General features: G+C 44.9%; 1 protein-coding gene across 7 annotated transcripts in view; it reads left to right on the forward strand.

The window, feature by feature from the left end:
- The window catches only part of PRICKLE2 (prickle planar cell polarity protein 2), a 392,599-nt gene that overhangs the window by 271,725 nt on the left and 104,295 nt on the right, over positions 1 to 16,579 (forward strand). The window contains exon 1 of one of the 7 annotated variants that reach the window (XM_086367034.1): positions 6,184 to 6,310. The exons of the other annotated variants lie outside the window; for them this stretch is intronic. The gene's annotated coding sequence lies outside the window, so the exon portion shown is untranslated. Of the gene's footprint in view, positions 1 to 6,183; positions 6,311 to 16,579 lie in introns of those variants that run through there. 7 annotated transcript variants of the gene reach the window in all.

Genomic DNA, 16,579 nt, shown 5'->3' on the forward strand with positions numbered 1-16,579 from the left:
GCAGTGCAGAAACGAAGCATCAAAGGGAGGCCTTTGAATACATTCTTCACCTGATGAATGGCTCCTTGGAAGTTCCATGGCTTCATTTACGCCATCATATTGGTGACGTTAGCTTATGCATCGGCTGTTAAGGGAAAAGAATGGTACTCCCTACCCTACCTTCCTGTGACCTAGGCATCTGCCCTTGACTTGTGTCGATATACACCATCCATCTTTCCTAGATTTTTGCCCTTCCTCTGTCCTGCTGGTGAGCATACTTCAGTCATGCAGCTTGATAACCGTTTCTCCCTATTCTTTCAGCATCTTTCTTTTAAACGTAGATAAACTGGAACTCCAACGCAGAGGTCTGAAGGACACTTACAAGTGACTCCTTTACAGTCAGAGGAGTCTGGCTTGAAGTTCTTTCTGCAGAAACTCAGACTTGGGAATTGATCACTCCAGTTGTGTCTTGCATAGAAAATCATAGTTCTCCCTTAATGATAGCCTCCCTCCATTGCCTCCTGATTGTATGTGTGATCTTAGGAGAGTAGCTTGAGCTTTCTGAACTTTGATTTCCTCATATAAAACTTAGGCATAAATTTCCCTGACTCAGTGGGACTCATGGGCTTGCTGGGGAATGGGGGCAGCACTGCCTTTGCCCAGTTCCTGGCTCCTATGAGGTGCTCAACTTGGTTTCCTTCTGGGGCTGATGACTTTGACATTTCCTATTGAATCCGAACCTGTGAACCCCAGGGAGCAGTAGTTTTCATACTCATTCGACAGAGGAGATGGAAGGCCAGAGAGGGAACATCACTTACCCTCAGTGACACAGCTGGTGACAAGCCCTGGTACCCAGTCTAGTGTTGCTTCTGCTACACGTGGATTGCAAAGGCGCTGAGTCTGAGCAGGGCTTTTTTCCTCCCTTACGTACTGCTGGTCTTGAATTAGCAGGAACCTCTCTCTTTAGAAGCCGGAAACATGATCTTCTCTCTTCTCTGTTGTTTTCCAACACCCAAGAGTGAAAATGCTCTGTCCGTCAGACAGTAATGCTAGGTGACATTTGGGTAAGGGCTTTTCTTTTGTGCTTGAAGACCTACTAAAACCTTTCTCTTTTCATACCCTCCTTGATTGTCATGCTTATAATAGGTCATTGCTGGTGACCATGAACTGTTGCCAGTTAAGAAGCTGGAGGTCTAGGCATTGGCAAAATCTGTTTCCCTCATTTATGCTCTTGGCTGACATTTGCCACTTTGCTCTTTTCCTCATCTGAAAAGATTGTTCATGAAATGTGCTCATTCTTATACATTGTCCATGTGTGTGTGTAGGATGTGTGTGGGGGTGGTGGGGGTGGGGGTGGTTTGGGCGTATTTGAATGAAGCAGGGGAGAAAATACTGGATAAGATGACATTGAGACCCCAGCATCATGAGTCTCCGAGCGTCTCCACTGGGGACCTGGCTAGTTGACTTTGGAGACTTGGCTTTCTTGCCTCTTTGGCACGCTGTTTGAGCAGTTCTTTGTTCAGAGTCTGAAATCCAGAAGCAGTCTTCTTCCATTATTTCCCTGGGGACGAGGCAGAGGGAGAAAGAAGGTGGAAGGAAAGAAAAAAGGCGGGTTGCGGGGTAGGGGGTGCTGTTGTTTGTGAAGACAGAGATTAGAGAGATTGGATGAAGGAGTCAGGAGGAAGGGAGAGCAGGAAGCAGCTGGGAGAATATCAGAGCAGTCTCCAAACCAGCATGAATGTGCTAAGCCGAAGTTCCCTTTGGGTGACGTCACAGCCCAGAAGACAAGCACCTGTGTTCCACTTCAGCTAGAAATGCCCGTCCCCATCTGTCCTACAGGATCCATGCTCGGTCTCTCTGTCGTGTCCGACGCTTTGGACTGTACTTCATCAGGCTCCTCTGTCCATGGGATTTTTTAGGCAATAAAACTGAAGAGGGTTGCCATTTCCTCCTCCAGGGGATCTTCCCCACCCAGGGCTTGAAGCCGAATCTGCTGCATTTCCTGCCTTGCAGCTGGATTCTTTACCACTGAGCCATGGGGGGAACCCACAGAATCCGTAATGCAACCATTTGCCATGTTAGATTCTAAAACCCTATATGGGGCTCAGCACAGCAAGTGTTTTCCACCAGAGCACCATGGCCTATTTTTAAAAGTGCATTTATTCAAGAGAGCACAGTTTTTAGTACAGTACGAGCCAGCCAGCCTCCTTGGTGGGTGTGTAGCCTGTACTTCAGCACGTATTTGGTTGTAAAGTCCATCAGGATCAAGTCAGTTGAACTGAAGACTCAAGTTTCATGAGAGCTGACATGGAAGAGAATGCAAAACACTGCCTGGAGCACAGAATCCAGAAGCATCACTGGTTGGAAGTGGAGACCTCAGGGGAGTCAGGGCTGCTGGCCTTGTTGGAGAAAGCGTAACCAGAGTCGGTCACTCAGGACAGTGGGATGACCTCTAGGAAGAAGGGATAGTGGTGATTTCTGGGAACCCCTGTTCTTCCTGGTTCTGGCATTCGTGTATAAACCATCTTGGGGCACTGGAGGGAACCTGGGATGGGAGGCAGAGATGGAACCAAGGTGGGGCACCTTTTACAGTCAGCTCTGTGCCTGTCTCACGGTAGATGGGGATTTGAGTTGTCTCCATTTGTCTTGCACTGGGAGCACCATTGACTTCAGCTCCCCCACCCCTTCTTGGTTTTTAAATATTAAACCTTACAAATAGGATCCAGCCCCATCCAGGGTTAAAATTAACTGGGACAAGAATTCTTAGCATTTCATTTCAACTGGGCAGGATGCCATTTTTCCAGCTCTTTTCTTGGCATCCATTCATCAGTTTTGAGTCCTCAGAGATTCTTGTTCGTGAAAGTTCCAGGACTCAACTGAGAAACAGCTGTATTTTCTGTGGTCACCAGGTCAGATATTTTTCAGGGTAGCTGTTAGTGTATATGTCAATGTATGTTATGGGTGTCTACGTGTCTGAAATAGTTTTGTGCTTGTGTGAATGTATGGCAAAGGTAGTAGGTATCATAGGCTGAACACTTACCATATTCTAGTTGATGTGAAGGATGGTTTCCATACCTTGTTAATCCTTGCAGCAGTTACACAGCTAGATATTATTAACTCCATTTAGTAAGAGAGAAACCAAGGCTCCAAAAAGTTAAATAACTTGCCCTACTTTATGCAGAGAAGAAAGAATAAAGCTGGAATTCAAACCCAGGATGGTCATCGTCAAAGCCTGAATGAGGCCCACCATTCTGGGTCTCCTTACACTTTTTACTATAAAGTATTATGAATGTTTTTTCTTTGCCTTTTAAATCTTGTATCTGTGGAACCCTAACGTGAGAAATACCTCATTATGTAGCCATTGATTGATTTTTTTAAATTGGAATATCATTATTTTCCAACATTGTATTATTTTCTGCTGTACAGTGAAGTGACTCAGCTAAATGTACACATGCGTCCCCTCCCTCCTAGACCTTTCTCCCATCCCACCCCTCTCCGTCATCACGGAGCACAGAGCTGAGCTTCCTGTGCTGTGCAGCAGCTTCCACTGGTAGCTATTTGACACATGTGGTGGATATATGTCAGTCTACTCTACCAGTGTGTCCCCCTCCCCCTTCCCCACTGTGTCCACGTCCATGCTCTATGCCCGCATCTGTTTCCAGGGTGGGAATAGAGACGCTATGTCTGCATCTACCCTGGAAATAGACCCATCTGTACCATTTTTCTAGATTTCAGAAATCCTTTTGCTTGATCTTTTGATAAAATCGGCAATATCCAAGAGACTGTGTCAGGCACAAGACAGAACAGAGTGGCTTCTTCATCGCCAGCTCTGAATGTGGCTTTTAGAATGGAAGTGTGAGGTTTGTTGGGAAGTTGGTAAGACACACTCTGATGAGGAGTGAAAGCTCTGGGCAAATGGAAGCAGCCCTTCTGTTGGACTAAACAGAGTGTGGGCAGATCTGCTGCGAGCCGAGTTGAGTCCAAAGAGAGAGGCCAGGCTTGTAGGCTTTGGATCCCCTCATCGTGAGCTCTTCAGGTCCTAACTACAATGTGTGTTTCCCCTTTCTGAGCCTCAGTTCTTCTCTCCCTAAAATAAAGGCCCTGGATTAGGTGATCTGTAAATTGTCTTCTGGCACTGACCTTGATGAGTGTGAACTTTCAGAGGGAATTCAGCCTTGTCGGTGGAGGTGTGCGATTTGCTCCAGTGGCTGCTCTTGGGCGGAGAACTAAAAGGTCAGGTTTTATATCTGGCCCTGACCTCTGTGTGTTGTGAATATGCGCTGGAATATGAAAAGCAGTAGCCCTCCAGAGAGCCACTTGGAGCTTCCTGCAAAAGCCTCTGACCTTTGGATGTTTCAGATGTTTAGTTCGGTGGGGAGCGGGTTGGGGGGTGTCTGCATCCCTCGGTGCCGCTCGGTCACTCTCGGAAGCCCTTCGGGCTGTGTTCTGTACACGCATCCTCCTCAGTGCCTGAGCCCAGGACTCTCCAGTGCGTCGTACATGCACCTGGGGGTGTTGCTGATTCTGCACTTGTAGCCAGCTCTCTGGTGATGCCGGTGCTGCTGCTTCTCGGCCACCTGTGTCACAAGCACAGAGGACTCCACAGGAGAGGAGATTGGACTGCGTTCAGAAGGCCCAGGTTCGAGTCCCAGTTGTGTCATTGTTTATTGGATTGAACCTGAAAGAGATCACTTAGCTGCTCTGTGACTCAGTTTCTCCTTCTGTGGAGTAATAAATAATTAATGACTAACAGTTAATTGCTTACTATGTGCCCAGCACCATGCTCACTATTTTTTAAGTCTTTAAAAAAAAATTTTTTTTATTAAAGCATGGGTTGCTCTGCAATGTTGTGTTTCTGCTGAACAGCAAAGTAAATCAGCTTTACATAAATCAGATACACACACATCCCCTGTTTGGGGGATTTTCTTTCATTTAGGTCACCGCAGAGCTCTGAGTGGAGTTCCCAGTGCTATACACTGTGGTACAGTTATCTGTTTTACACATAGTAGTGTATACATGTCAATCCCACTTTCCCAGTCCATCCCACCTCCCCTCTTCCCTCCTTGGTATCCATACATTAGTTCTCTATATCTGTGTCTCTATTTCTGCTTTGCAGATAAGTACATCTCTACCATTTTTCTAGATTCCACATATATGTGTTAATATATGGTATTTGTTTTTCTCTTTCTGACTTCATTCTGTGTGACAGTCTCTAAGTCCATCCGCATCTCTGCAGAGGCACAATTTTGTTCCTTTTTATGGCTCATGTTCACAATTTTATGTGTTATATCTTATGATAACCTTGCGAGATGGGGTCTGTTATGCATTCTATAGATGCTAAGCACAGAGATGTTAAGTAACTTGCCTAATGTCACATAGCTAGTAAATGGCCAAGCTGAAATTTGAATTAAATCACTTGATTCTGAAGCTTCCACAACTTGTAGAAATGATAGGTGTGGACCATCTTGGAAGTCACATGTGTTTTACAAACATACCATATGAATACATACATTTATTTCTATGATCTGTATGTTTATAAACATTTAGGACACTTTGGTGATCTCTATATTTATAAGTGTTTAGGACACCTGAAATGGTAAGAAGTTGGTGGTTCCCAATTGAGACGGTATTGTTTTTAAGGGGAAAAAAGTACTGTTTCATTTTATATTAATTCAAATCAAATGATTTGTGAAATTTTGAAAAGCACAGGTATTTATTGCTGTTGTCTTGGGTTGTTCAACTAGGAAATGAAAGTGTCAGCTAAGAGGAGTGGGAGGTTCTGGTTAGCTAAATTTCTGGCTGTTTAGAATTAGATCCCAGTTCATTTTCAATCTTGTTTTTGCAAATTTGGACAATATATCCAATTACTCTTCTGCCTTAATAGGAAGAGCACAGTTACCCAACTGTGTCTTGTGATTGAGGATATGGCAGCCATATAAGTTATTATCCTGAACACGAATTTCCTGCAAGTGGATTGATTGTGGGTTGATTGTGAACATCATCTGAGTTTGCTGTCTCCCCCCTTGCTGGACCCCAGGCTGTGATCTGGCAGGATAAACAGATGTCTGCTTTCTTCCTTTAAGGGGTGCCTCCTTATTATTCTTCTAGAAGCTTCTGTTTGAATGACAGAGGAAATCCTGAGTGGGGAAATGTATTCTTCCTTGCATATGTACCCGTGTTTGACCTGCATTCTCAATGTCCCAGCACACTAGGAGTTGGCACATGCCTGGCACCTGCACACCTTTGTCCATCGTGGACCTCCCTGATGACACTCCACACTCTTTGTCGAGCTCCAGCACAGCCTCAGACTACTCCTCAACCCAGGACTCAGGTAGCCTATATGGATCAGTTGTAGTTGCCCCCGAGAGATTGAACGTACATGCTATGTCTCCTCTTGGACACTGCCTGGAAGTTGATTCTTTCAGTTTGGTGAATAAATACCAACCACCTATTAATAACGCGTCTGCCTGCAATGCAGGAGACCCAGGTTCGATCCCTGGGTCAGGAAGATCCCCTGGAGAAGGAAATGGCAACCCACTCTAGTACTCTTGCCTGGAAAATCCCATGGATGGAGGAGCCTGGTAGGCTACAGTCCATGATGTAGCAAAGAGTTGGACATTACTGAGTGACTTCACTTTCACTTTCTTTCACCTATTAATTCTTAGGCATGCTAAAAAGACATTTTATTTTCTACTTACTCTGTGTTGTTTTATTCTTCCTCCCCTAAAGTGGATGGACCTACAAGCTTATTGAAAGTTTCAGTTAGTTGAATTTTTAAAGTTTTAATAGAGTGTTTTTATTTCTCTGCGACTTACATCCTGTTGTTCTGATTAACATGGTGGCCATTCTTACGGCTCCTGTCACTTTTCATTACAAGTGATGTAGGCTCTTTATCCAGCTTTCCTGCTCTGATGGTCCCAGAAGAGTACCTGCTATCCAAGGGACTGTTTCCTGTAGGCAGCCTCTTGGCAGCTCAGCCAGGGGCCAGGTGGCCAGCACACATGCAGAGGCTGCTGTTGGCTCACTGTGCTGCTGCCAGCTGATGTCCTCTCCTGACAGCTTAGCTCTCAGGATTCAGGAATTCATGTAAATTACTGCCCAAGTCTCCTACTTGCATTTGAGGTCACATCGCAGAAGTCAGCTGGAGAGCCTGTCGGGACTAGAAGCTTGCCACCAATTGTGACAGTGGATCCCCCACCTAGCCTAAGCCCCTCCCCCTGCTTCCTGTGCAGGTTGGGCCACCACACTGAAACACCGGAAGCAGGGTGAAAACGTAGAGTGTAGAGCAGAGAATTCCCTTGTTCCTGTCTCAGCAGCAGGAGCTTGAGTTCTTGCTTGAATGGCTTCTGAAAGGTTGAAAAGCGGCCCTAATCACCGGGCTAGGTTTTGATCAGACTAGCTTGAACCTGCCTTCTGCTCATTTTGGCAGTTGGACTGCCTGAACACCAGTGTGCTTTGCCCTTGCCATCCTTAAAAATGGCCTTCCAGCCTGTATCATTGAATGCCTGAGATTCAGCATCCTACGTGGTCAGGATGATATCATGTGCTATTTTGAATTTTTAAAAGCAAACGTCGCAGAGAGTGAGAAATAGAACATCTGCAAAACATAAGGCAGTGTCTGTGGGCCTGCGGGGAATAGCAGAGAAGACCTTTTACACTTAGCCAGTTCTCTAAACCAGGTGTTTTTAACTTGAAATCCATGAGCACCAAAGGAACAGTAAAGACTGACAAACTTTATGAAATTAAATGCAGCATTTACTATGAATGTATGTATGTTCACCATTTTAAGGAAAAGGATCCCAGCTTTCATCAGACTCTTAAAGATGTTAAGTCACTTGAAAGTTAATAAGAAGTGCTGAATTGGATGGTAGATGGTTGTAAACTCACCCAGGAAACTCTCCTGAGGTTAACTGGGGACTGGAAAAAATCCCTCATGCCCTATACAAATATTTCACAGTTGTACAAAGCTCTCTGGAACTGGAAGGAGTGAATTACCTGGTTCTCTCCCATTTTATAGATGGGTAAATTGAGGTCTGGAATATCAGATGCCAAAGCCACAGGAGTACTTCTTTCTTCTGTGTTTCAGATACTTTTTATTATTAACTGAACAATTCCAGCAAGTTTTTGGAACATTTACTTTAGGTTAAACTACAGCTTTTCAGTCTTTCTGTATTCAAGGCATTCTTTCCGATTTTGGACATTTTGCAGTACACTTAGCCGAGTTACATTACATGGCAGTTACAGTATGATTCTTGGTCATTCTCAGGATATATTCTCTGCCCTAGCTTTCCTGTGTCTTCTTTAATCCCAGAAGAAGACAGTCTTTCTTTGATGTGGTTTTGATGATGTACTACTGATCTTATAGTTGACTCACACTTTCCATTTTTGGCATCATTGTAATAATGTAGATTTTCAGTAATCCCAAAAAATGAATATAAAAAATTTTTTTCACACTGATTCTGTCTTTTTTGTATGCCCATAAAGTGTTCAGCCTCTAGTTGAGAACTACCAAGCTAGATTCCAGGCTGGATTGAATACTTACTGTTTTAGGTTAGAGTTACGGTTACAAGATAAGCTCCTTGATCTTATGGAGGTTATAGTAGGAGAAACATTTGATAGATCCACCAACAGGTAAAGCAGTTTCTGATAGTGACAAATGTTAAGAAAAAAATTAAAGAATAATAGAATGAAGAGTGAATGAGAAGGGAAAGTGGGCTATTTTTCATAGGGTTCTTGGTGGAGGTGCCTTTGAGTAATTACATGGATAATGAAAAATAGGTCAGCTCAGAAGGAGCTCAGGGAAGGATGCTCCAGGCAGTAAAACAGCCACTGCAGAGGTCCTAAGAGAGGGATGGCCTTGGCACACATGCAGGCACAGAGGACAATTAAAAGGTCATTGGGGCTGAAACATAGTAGAGAAGATGGGGGGCAGTGGGACAAAATGAAGTTGGAGAGACGGGAAGGGGCCAGTTTATATTGGATCTCATAGGCCAACGTTAGGGAGTATGTGCTTTAATTGTAATGGGAAGCCAGTGGAGCTTTTTAAGCAGGGCAGTTGAGTGATACCGCCATTGTTTTTAAAAACAAAACAGAAAATAGATTCTACAGAGGCAAGAGTGGATACAGGGAAGAATAAGTAGGCTGTTGTACCCCAAGCAGGAGGTGATGCTGACAGATAGGGAAAGGTGGAAATAGTGAGTAGAGCTCATGGATAAGTGACCAAGCCTCATCTCGTGCACCAAGAAAGCCCACAGTCTGAGCTGCTGTTCATTGTATCAACTCAGCCAGAAGCACGAGGGCGTTGCTGCACCCCCTGAGTTTGGGGGAGGGAGGCGCATCTAGGAGACATACATCCTTCCACCATCACCTTGTCAAATCTGAATATAACAGATTCTTAAATATTTTCAGTGTCTCACTCCTGTAGACCATGTGAATTCAATTCATCCAGGGCTTCTCTCCAGTAAAACATGAAACCAGGAGGTGTTATTTTCTTTCTGTGTACTTCCCTCCATCCCCTTGCTGCTGCAGAATGAGGGGACTGGTCGTAGCCCATAACAAAACCACATAAACCTTTCCACGGATCGGGTTTGAAGAAGGGAAATCAGCATCTTGCCTCTTTTTTTTTTTTTTCTTATTTTTTGTCTGTCCCCGTTGTGGGAAACCCTGAGAAATGTGTTTTGTTTTTTCCCCTGGACTTGACTGAAGCCAGGTCTCTCCTGAAAATAACGTCTTTCCCTGTTGTGTCTAACTCAATCTCAATGGCAGGGCTTCACTTCCAGCCTCAGTACTTGGTAAACACCCAATTTCTTGACACTCTTGTTTCCCAAGTCCACTGGGGTCATCTCGAGCCGTTGGCCTCATTCACGGAGGAACGTGGATTTCTGGGAAGTCTCTGCCTCCAGCCCTTCAGCACGGATATTAAAGGGCCCCTGTCAAGTTTTGAGGGGTGTGACCATTGCCAGAATCCCCACAAGCCAGGCCCCTGAGGGGTGCTCTCGCCAGCTGGCCCCCGTCCACACCAGAAACGGCTGGATTGCAGAGGTTCTCTGTATATGGAGCTGGCTGAGTTCCCCTGGATGAAAGGCAGGCTAATATAAACTGAAAATGTTATTAATAAGCAGCCACTTAAGAATTTCCTATGACTTGCCAGTGATTTGGGGGCCTCTGTGTGAACAGGGAGAAAAGCACAGCTTGTTTTACATGGATTAGGGGACCAGCGCAGCCCGTCTGCTGGGGCCTCGAACAGGCGCTCGCTCAGGTGTTCAGTGAAGGGTTCTGGAACCTAGCCGGTGCAGGTTTGCGTTTCCAGTTTCGTAGTCTCTCGGCTGTGGGAGCATAAGTGAGTTTCAGAAACACTTTGGGCCTTGGTTTTCCCCATCTGTAAAATGAGGAAGATATTACTGATTTCCATCTCTTACTGTGCTGTGAGGATTAAGTCAAGAACGCGTGGAAAGTGTTTTGCACAGAGCCTGGCGTACCCTCCAAAAATGTCCTTTTCAAAAGGAAAGTTAGAAACAGCACACCCCAGAATTGGAACCAAACTGACTCAATGTGCCCTGCTTCAGGGTGAAAAGTAGAAGATTTGGCATTCTAGACACAGCACGCTTAATAATAACGGCCACAGTGCTTGGCTTCTCCAAGCACCACCTTCTCCTTCTGTGAAATGGCAATAATAACCCTTCCTCTGATGAACCTTGGTAGATATTTTTGGCAGTTCACAGAGTTCCCCGAATTGAAAGTGCATGGGAAGCTCAGAAGTGTTTGATTAGTCCCAGGGTCATTATCCAAGCCTGTTTACCTTATTGTATCTTGGTAAGAAACTAAGGTCATCTTTGTGACCTTGAAGTGTTAAAAGCATGGTAAAATAAGTAAGCCTTAGGTAAAGACGGTAATCAAATTCCCTTCGTCAGTCCAGCACACCTTCAAGTATATATTAGGTGTTTAATAAAGACTTACAGAAGTCATTTGTTTGCCACCCATCTGTTTTCCATTGATCTGTTTCCATCCCAACTAAAATATATTAGTAGGGGCTAGATCAACTTCTAGCAAACAAGAACCATGACTATTTTTATTGACTTGTTTTACTTTTTGTCCCTACACATAGCACAGGGCCTAGCAAACTGGCCCAGTCAGATTTCACTATAGCCAGCATAGTGAAGGTATTATTAAATACCAGCTGTATTATTTAATACAATGGCACCCCACTCCAGTACTCTTGCCTGGAAAATCCCATGGACAGAGGAGCCAGGTGGGCTGCAGTCCATGGGGTCGCTAAGAGTCAGACACAACTGAGCGACTTCACTTTCACTTGTAGGTATTATTTAATCCTAACAGCCACTCAGTGAAGTGGCAGAGATAGGGTTTGAACCCAAGGCACTGTGCCTCCAAGATCTTAATTCACTGCACGGTCACAGTATGCTATTTTTGAGTACTTAGGGGACATTTAATGCTTCAGATTTGGTCTCCATGGGGTTAGCCAACTTCTTCTACACAGGAGGTAGTGACTGAACAAGCCCTTTGGCAGGTGGCATGGAAAAGAAAAGCAAACGGAGAGGTGTTTTGTGGAGTCTTACAATTCTCATTTTGAAGTCAGGAGGTGAGGAGTGTTACAATTGTAGTGTTACAATGTGTAGTCATTTCCTCAGAAACTGTTCCCCTGAGGGACTCATCTGGAAAGGAGGAGCTCTTGGAACTGGATCTGCTCAGCACCCAATGAAGGAAAAACGTACATGCCATAAAATCACAGAACATATGGACCAAGTGAAATGGAGGAACTGGTCCAGGCATAACCATTCCATCTCTCTGGTTGCTTCTTAGGAAGGCGGTGGGTCTGAACGCAGCTCAGGAAATCAGAGCTTCTCTAGGCACTCACAGCCTTTCCTAATGGATGCAGTGATGCAGGTAGCAGTGTTGCCATGGAGACACCATCAGTGGCCAAGCTCTTTCCCTTGAGGGTTCGCTCTTAGTACTCATCATGATGCTGAATTAGCTAGCTGTGTGTTTGGTCGGCAGATTTCTCACTGGCCTGTGAACATGTTTACAGTAAAGTGAAAACTCCTTCACTTGGGTTGCATGTGTACTCTTGCACCTGCTGACTTGTCACCATCTTAGACTCCTCTCAGTGTCTTGATAGCACCTTGATCTCTCTTACCTGCATGCCTTTATCCACCTGTCAGGAGTATTCCTTCTTTCTCTTTCTGCCTAGCAACCTCCTACTCAGCAAGATGGTATCCAGTGCCCAGCATGTGCTAGGTGTTCTATTAATAACTGACCTAACAACAAAGTCACAAAACCGTTCAATTTTTTATTTCTGTGTTTCAAAACTTATTTTGAAAAACTGCAGTGTTGTATACAGTTAACAAGAATAGCATGATGAACTTCCAGATAGCCTTCTAGAAAGGTCTGTTGCTAACATTTGGCACTTTTGTGCTGCTTGTTCCCCCCGCCCTCCCTCTTTCTCTTTTTTGCATGCACAGGCACACAATGCATGCACATATATTCTTATTTTTGCTCAACCCTTTGAAATTAAATGACAAGCATAATCCTTGACCTGTGTGTTTTTCAGCATCTGTCTCCTAGATAAGCACCTTCTCTTAAGTAACCTCACAAGAACTTTGAAATTTATAATCTAGCTCTCTGTGACTATATTTTTGTGTCCTAGTCACACAGGGGCTTCTTACTATTTTGTTTTAATCCCTCACAATACCCACCAGAATGCATAGTATATAGTAGATGTACAGTGATTAGTTGTTTAATAAATGAAGCCGCGTGCAGCAGAGACTTGGGACAGTCCCCTCTTCCCCCTGGGCATTCACCTTCTCAGAGTCCTCTGACCCATGGTTCCTCCATCCAAAGGAACTATCACTCTCTAGCTTGCCTGTTTTGCATGTGGGGTGCACCACAGGGGCCCAAGTGTAATTCTCACCCAATGACTGTTGGGAATTGGGTGGGGGGTGAGTACCCCTGCCTCTTTGATTCTCTAATAGGAAGACATCTGTGAGGAATGTTCTAGACCATTTTCCATAGCTTCTCCACTAAATGAGTCACAGTTGCCCAGAGCTGCAGCTGCCCATCACCCCTCCATGTGTTGGCATCGTTCTCTGCCCTGCATCCCTTCTGCAGTTCCTTCTCAGGAGCTTGGGGATCACCTCCCAACCTTCTTTATGTTCTTTATGGTTATGTTACGTTATATTCTTTATGGTCAGAGATACTCATAATACAAAAAGGCATCCAGGAGGCTTAATTTAAAAGAAAAAAAAAATGTTTCCACTGCCTAAAAATTCCAAGATAAATTAGTCCAAAGTAGGGCACCATGTATGTTTCTTCATGGAAATATGAATTGACGTATTAGAGGAAACAACTGCCACTAAAAATGATCCTGTACCAAGTTGGGCAGCGCCTGGCAGGGATAATCTCCTCTTGGTGCAGATGGCCAGAGCCGCTGGAGCCCAGACAGAGGGCAGGGAGTATGATGGGCCAGACAGCGGGTTTTGGCTCTGCACTCGCACCAGCCTCGTACCCAGCTGGCCCTGTCACGGTCTCCGCCCTTGAGCTTCTGTGTTGATTAGGAAACCGTTCTTCCTTTCTCACAGAGATAGAAATCTTGCTTCCAGACATGGCAAGTGTCAAGGTTCATGCCTGGGTCCCTCAGTCAGACTGAGTGTTTCAAGAAAGAGGAAAAACACAGTATTGTGGCTGGGGAGATGGGGGGGTGAAGGAGCCAGTGAGGCTGCAAATAACAGGATATGCTGACGTCTGGGTATCAAGACAGGGAGATAGGAATTCCAAGGCGAAGAGAATTCAGGAGAAAGGAAGAGCTTTCCTTCAACGCACTAAGATGGCCTCTTCCCCCAAATCACAGTGCTTCGGTACAGGCAGGGGCTCAGCCGCCTTGGTCACCACCATCCATGCCGACAGTGGTGGAGGAGGAGAGGTCACACATGGCCTCCTGAGACATTCACTCCATACCCTTCGCCATGCCACAGCCTCTGCTTGCCTTTCCTCTGCCTGGAGAACTCTCCCTGGTCTTCCCCAGAGCTGGCTCCTCCTCCATCTTGTGATCACAACTCATGTGTCATTTTAGTGGGGAGGCCTGTCCTGATCCATCCTTGGCCCCTCTCTCATCTCCTTGTTTGCTTCCATCATGACAGTCACTGCACTCTGTAAGTGGCACGTTTATCTATGTGTTGACCTGACTGTTGTCTCTCTTCCTCACTCGACTTGAAGCCCCTTGAGGTTAGAGATACTGTCTGAATCCCAGCATCTCTGTACAAGGCCTAGCACCAGTAGATGCTCCATCACTGTTTGCTTGAATGGTTGGACAGATAATGAGAAGGATGGGAAGATGCACACAGAACAGAAGGAAGATTTGACCACTCTCCTAAAAAGTGATAGAAAGATCTTTGGTCTTGGAGTTGGAAAACGTAGGTTCTAATCTGTGTGACTTCAGTTAAGTTGCTTATGAGTTTGTAGGATCATGTGTGTGAAACGGATACAAATGCCAACTTTTTAGGGCAGCTGAGAAGGAATAAAGGTGATGATAAACTATGGAACAAAATGACTGTTATAAACCTTTTGTAAATGTAAGAAATTGCATAAACATTAGAAATATATTAGAAAACCTTTCCCTGCCATCCCCCAGTTCCCAAGCACATACTGGAGTCAAGGCCCTGGAGGTCAGACTTGTCCCATGGAGTCCTCAATCCTTTCGGGACATGTTTCCCCCTCTTGGAACATCCTCATCTCATTTCGTTTCAAACCAGCCTTCACAAGCCTATTTCTGACCTGCCTGCCTTCCTGTCTTTCTGACCCTCGACTTGTGTTTTTGTGCAGCGCTTGGAAGGAGGGAGCTAAAGCCTTGTCATATGGGCCCTGTGATCATGTGACTCAGGCAGTTTTGGAGGGGAACAGCTAACGTGCTTGGTGATAACTCAGTTTTGACAATTCTGATTTACTCATCATGGGAGTATCTCAGTGATACCCATTTTTCTAAAAAACTCTTTTTTGTTGTTTTTGTGTTGTTGTTCTTGTTTTTTATGTAGTTATTTTCTTTGGCCTTGCTGGGTCTTTGTGCCTGCATTTGGACTTTTCTCTAGTTGTAGTGAACAGGGGCTAGTCTCTATCTGCAGTTTGTGGACTTCTGACTGCGGTGGCTTTTAGCACACTGGCTTCAGCAGTTGGCGGTGCACAGCCTTCGTTGCCCTGTAGCATGTGGAATCTCCCCGGACCAGACACCGAACCTGTGTCTCCTGCATTGGCAGGTGTATTCTTAACCACTGCACCACCAGGGAAGTCCTCTGAGCACTAAGTGAAAGCAAGCAGACTCCACTTGCGGTTCTTACCGGCTCGCTTACACAGCACGGTAATGGCTTTTCTGCTACGAGTGCCCACTTCTTTTCATTCCTTACATCGAGGCAGCCTGCAGCCTAATAAAATCTCTCTTCACTCAAAACATGTATTTACCTGTTTTCTTGGTCAAACAGATAAGGTGGGAAAGCTGTTCCCAAAGGTAGGAAACTCAGAATAAGTTTTGGCTCCTCTTAGGTCAGTGTTTTGCATGCATGTGAAAAGCTGGATGTTTTTATAGGGAACTTGAGGGAATGGAGCAGCAGAGTGGACTGAGGAAGCCAGGCTCCTACCCAGCCCCCCAGAAGTCCGGCCTGCCCAAGACAGACCCTTTAGGTGGCTTGCAGTGATGTCAGTTACCGCACCATTGAGAGTCTGTGACCGATACACAAAGACACAATTCAGAGCCAAGGCTTAGTGGTTTTAGATTATCCATGACCCATCTCTCCCTAGTTGCACAGCAAATTGAAAGTTGATAGCTGTTGAAATCCAGTTTTCAGATTTTTCTTTTCTATCTATCTGAGGGACCCAGCTTAACTCTGGGATGCCCTTAAGTATGTACGCAGTTCCCACGTTGCCTGGTGTTCTCTAGACTATGTACATAAAGTCTCTGATCCTGCTACAGGGCACCAGATCAGAGCAAACCCACTTATCTGGATTGAAGAATGCACATCTTTTTGCTGAGAGTGTTGTGTGTCCATGTGTGGGTGGCTCTGGCTCATGTCTTTTTATTTCAGGCCAGAGTCTTGTCTCTCGGTACTCCCTGATAGCGCGCACACATAAATGAAATCTGGTCTCCAGTTCCTTCACATGAGAGGAAAAGAGGGCCCACATCTGTTTCTGTTCAGCAGTGATTATCTCTGGGATTGTGAATGTTTGAATTATTTTTTTCTTCTTCTTGCTTATCTGTAATTCCTGATTCTTTTCTACATACATTATATGTTGCTTTTCTTTTTATGATAAGGGGGCAGTAACATTAAATTACGATAAGGAGAAAAAGGCTTACTCTTTTCCTCTGGTTAAAAGTAAAAGGAGTGATTCTTATGCCTTTAGTGAGCTGAAGTCATGGAAGAATTTAAATACCAAGGACACATCTGTTAATTAGCAAAAAGCTTTGGAGGCCTTTGGGGTATTTTAGCCCTCTGTATTTTTTTTTATTATTAATTTTTATTGGAGTCTAGTTGCTTTCCATAGCCCTCTGTCTTTAACAAAAGTATCTTTTCCCACACCTGATCTCAGCTGCCTGAGGCATTGC

The sequence above is a fragment of the Bos grunniens genome, chromosome 22 (assembly GCF_055505025.1).
Source record: "Bos grunniens cultivar Pamir isolate PY7600 chromosome 22, Bosgru_T2T1.0, whole genome shotgun sequence".
Classification (NCBI taxonomy): domain Eukaryota; kingdom Metazoa; phylum Chordata; class Mammalia; order Artiodactyla; family Bovidae; genus Bos; species Bos grunniens.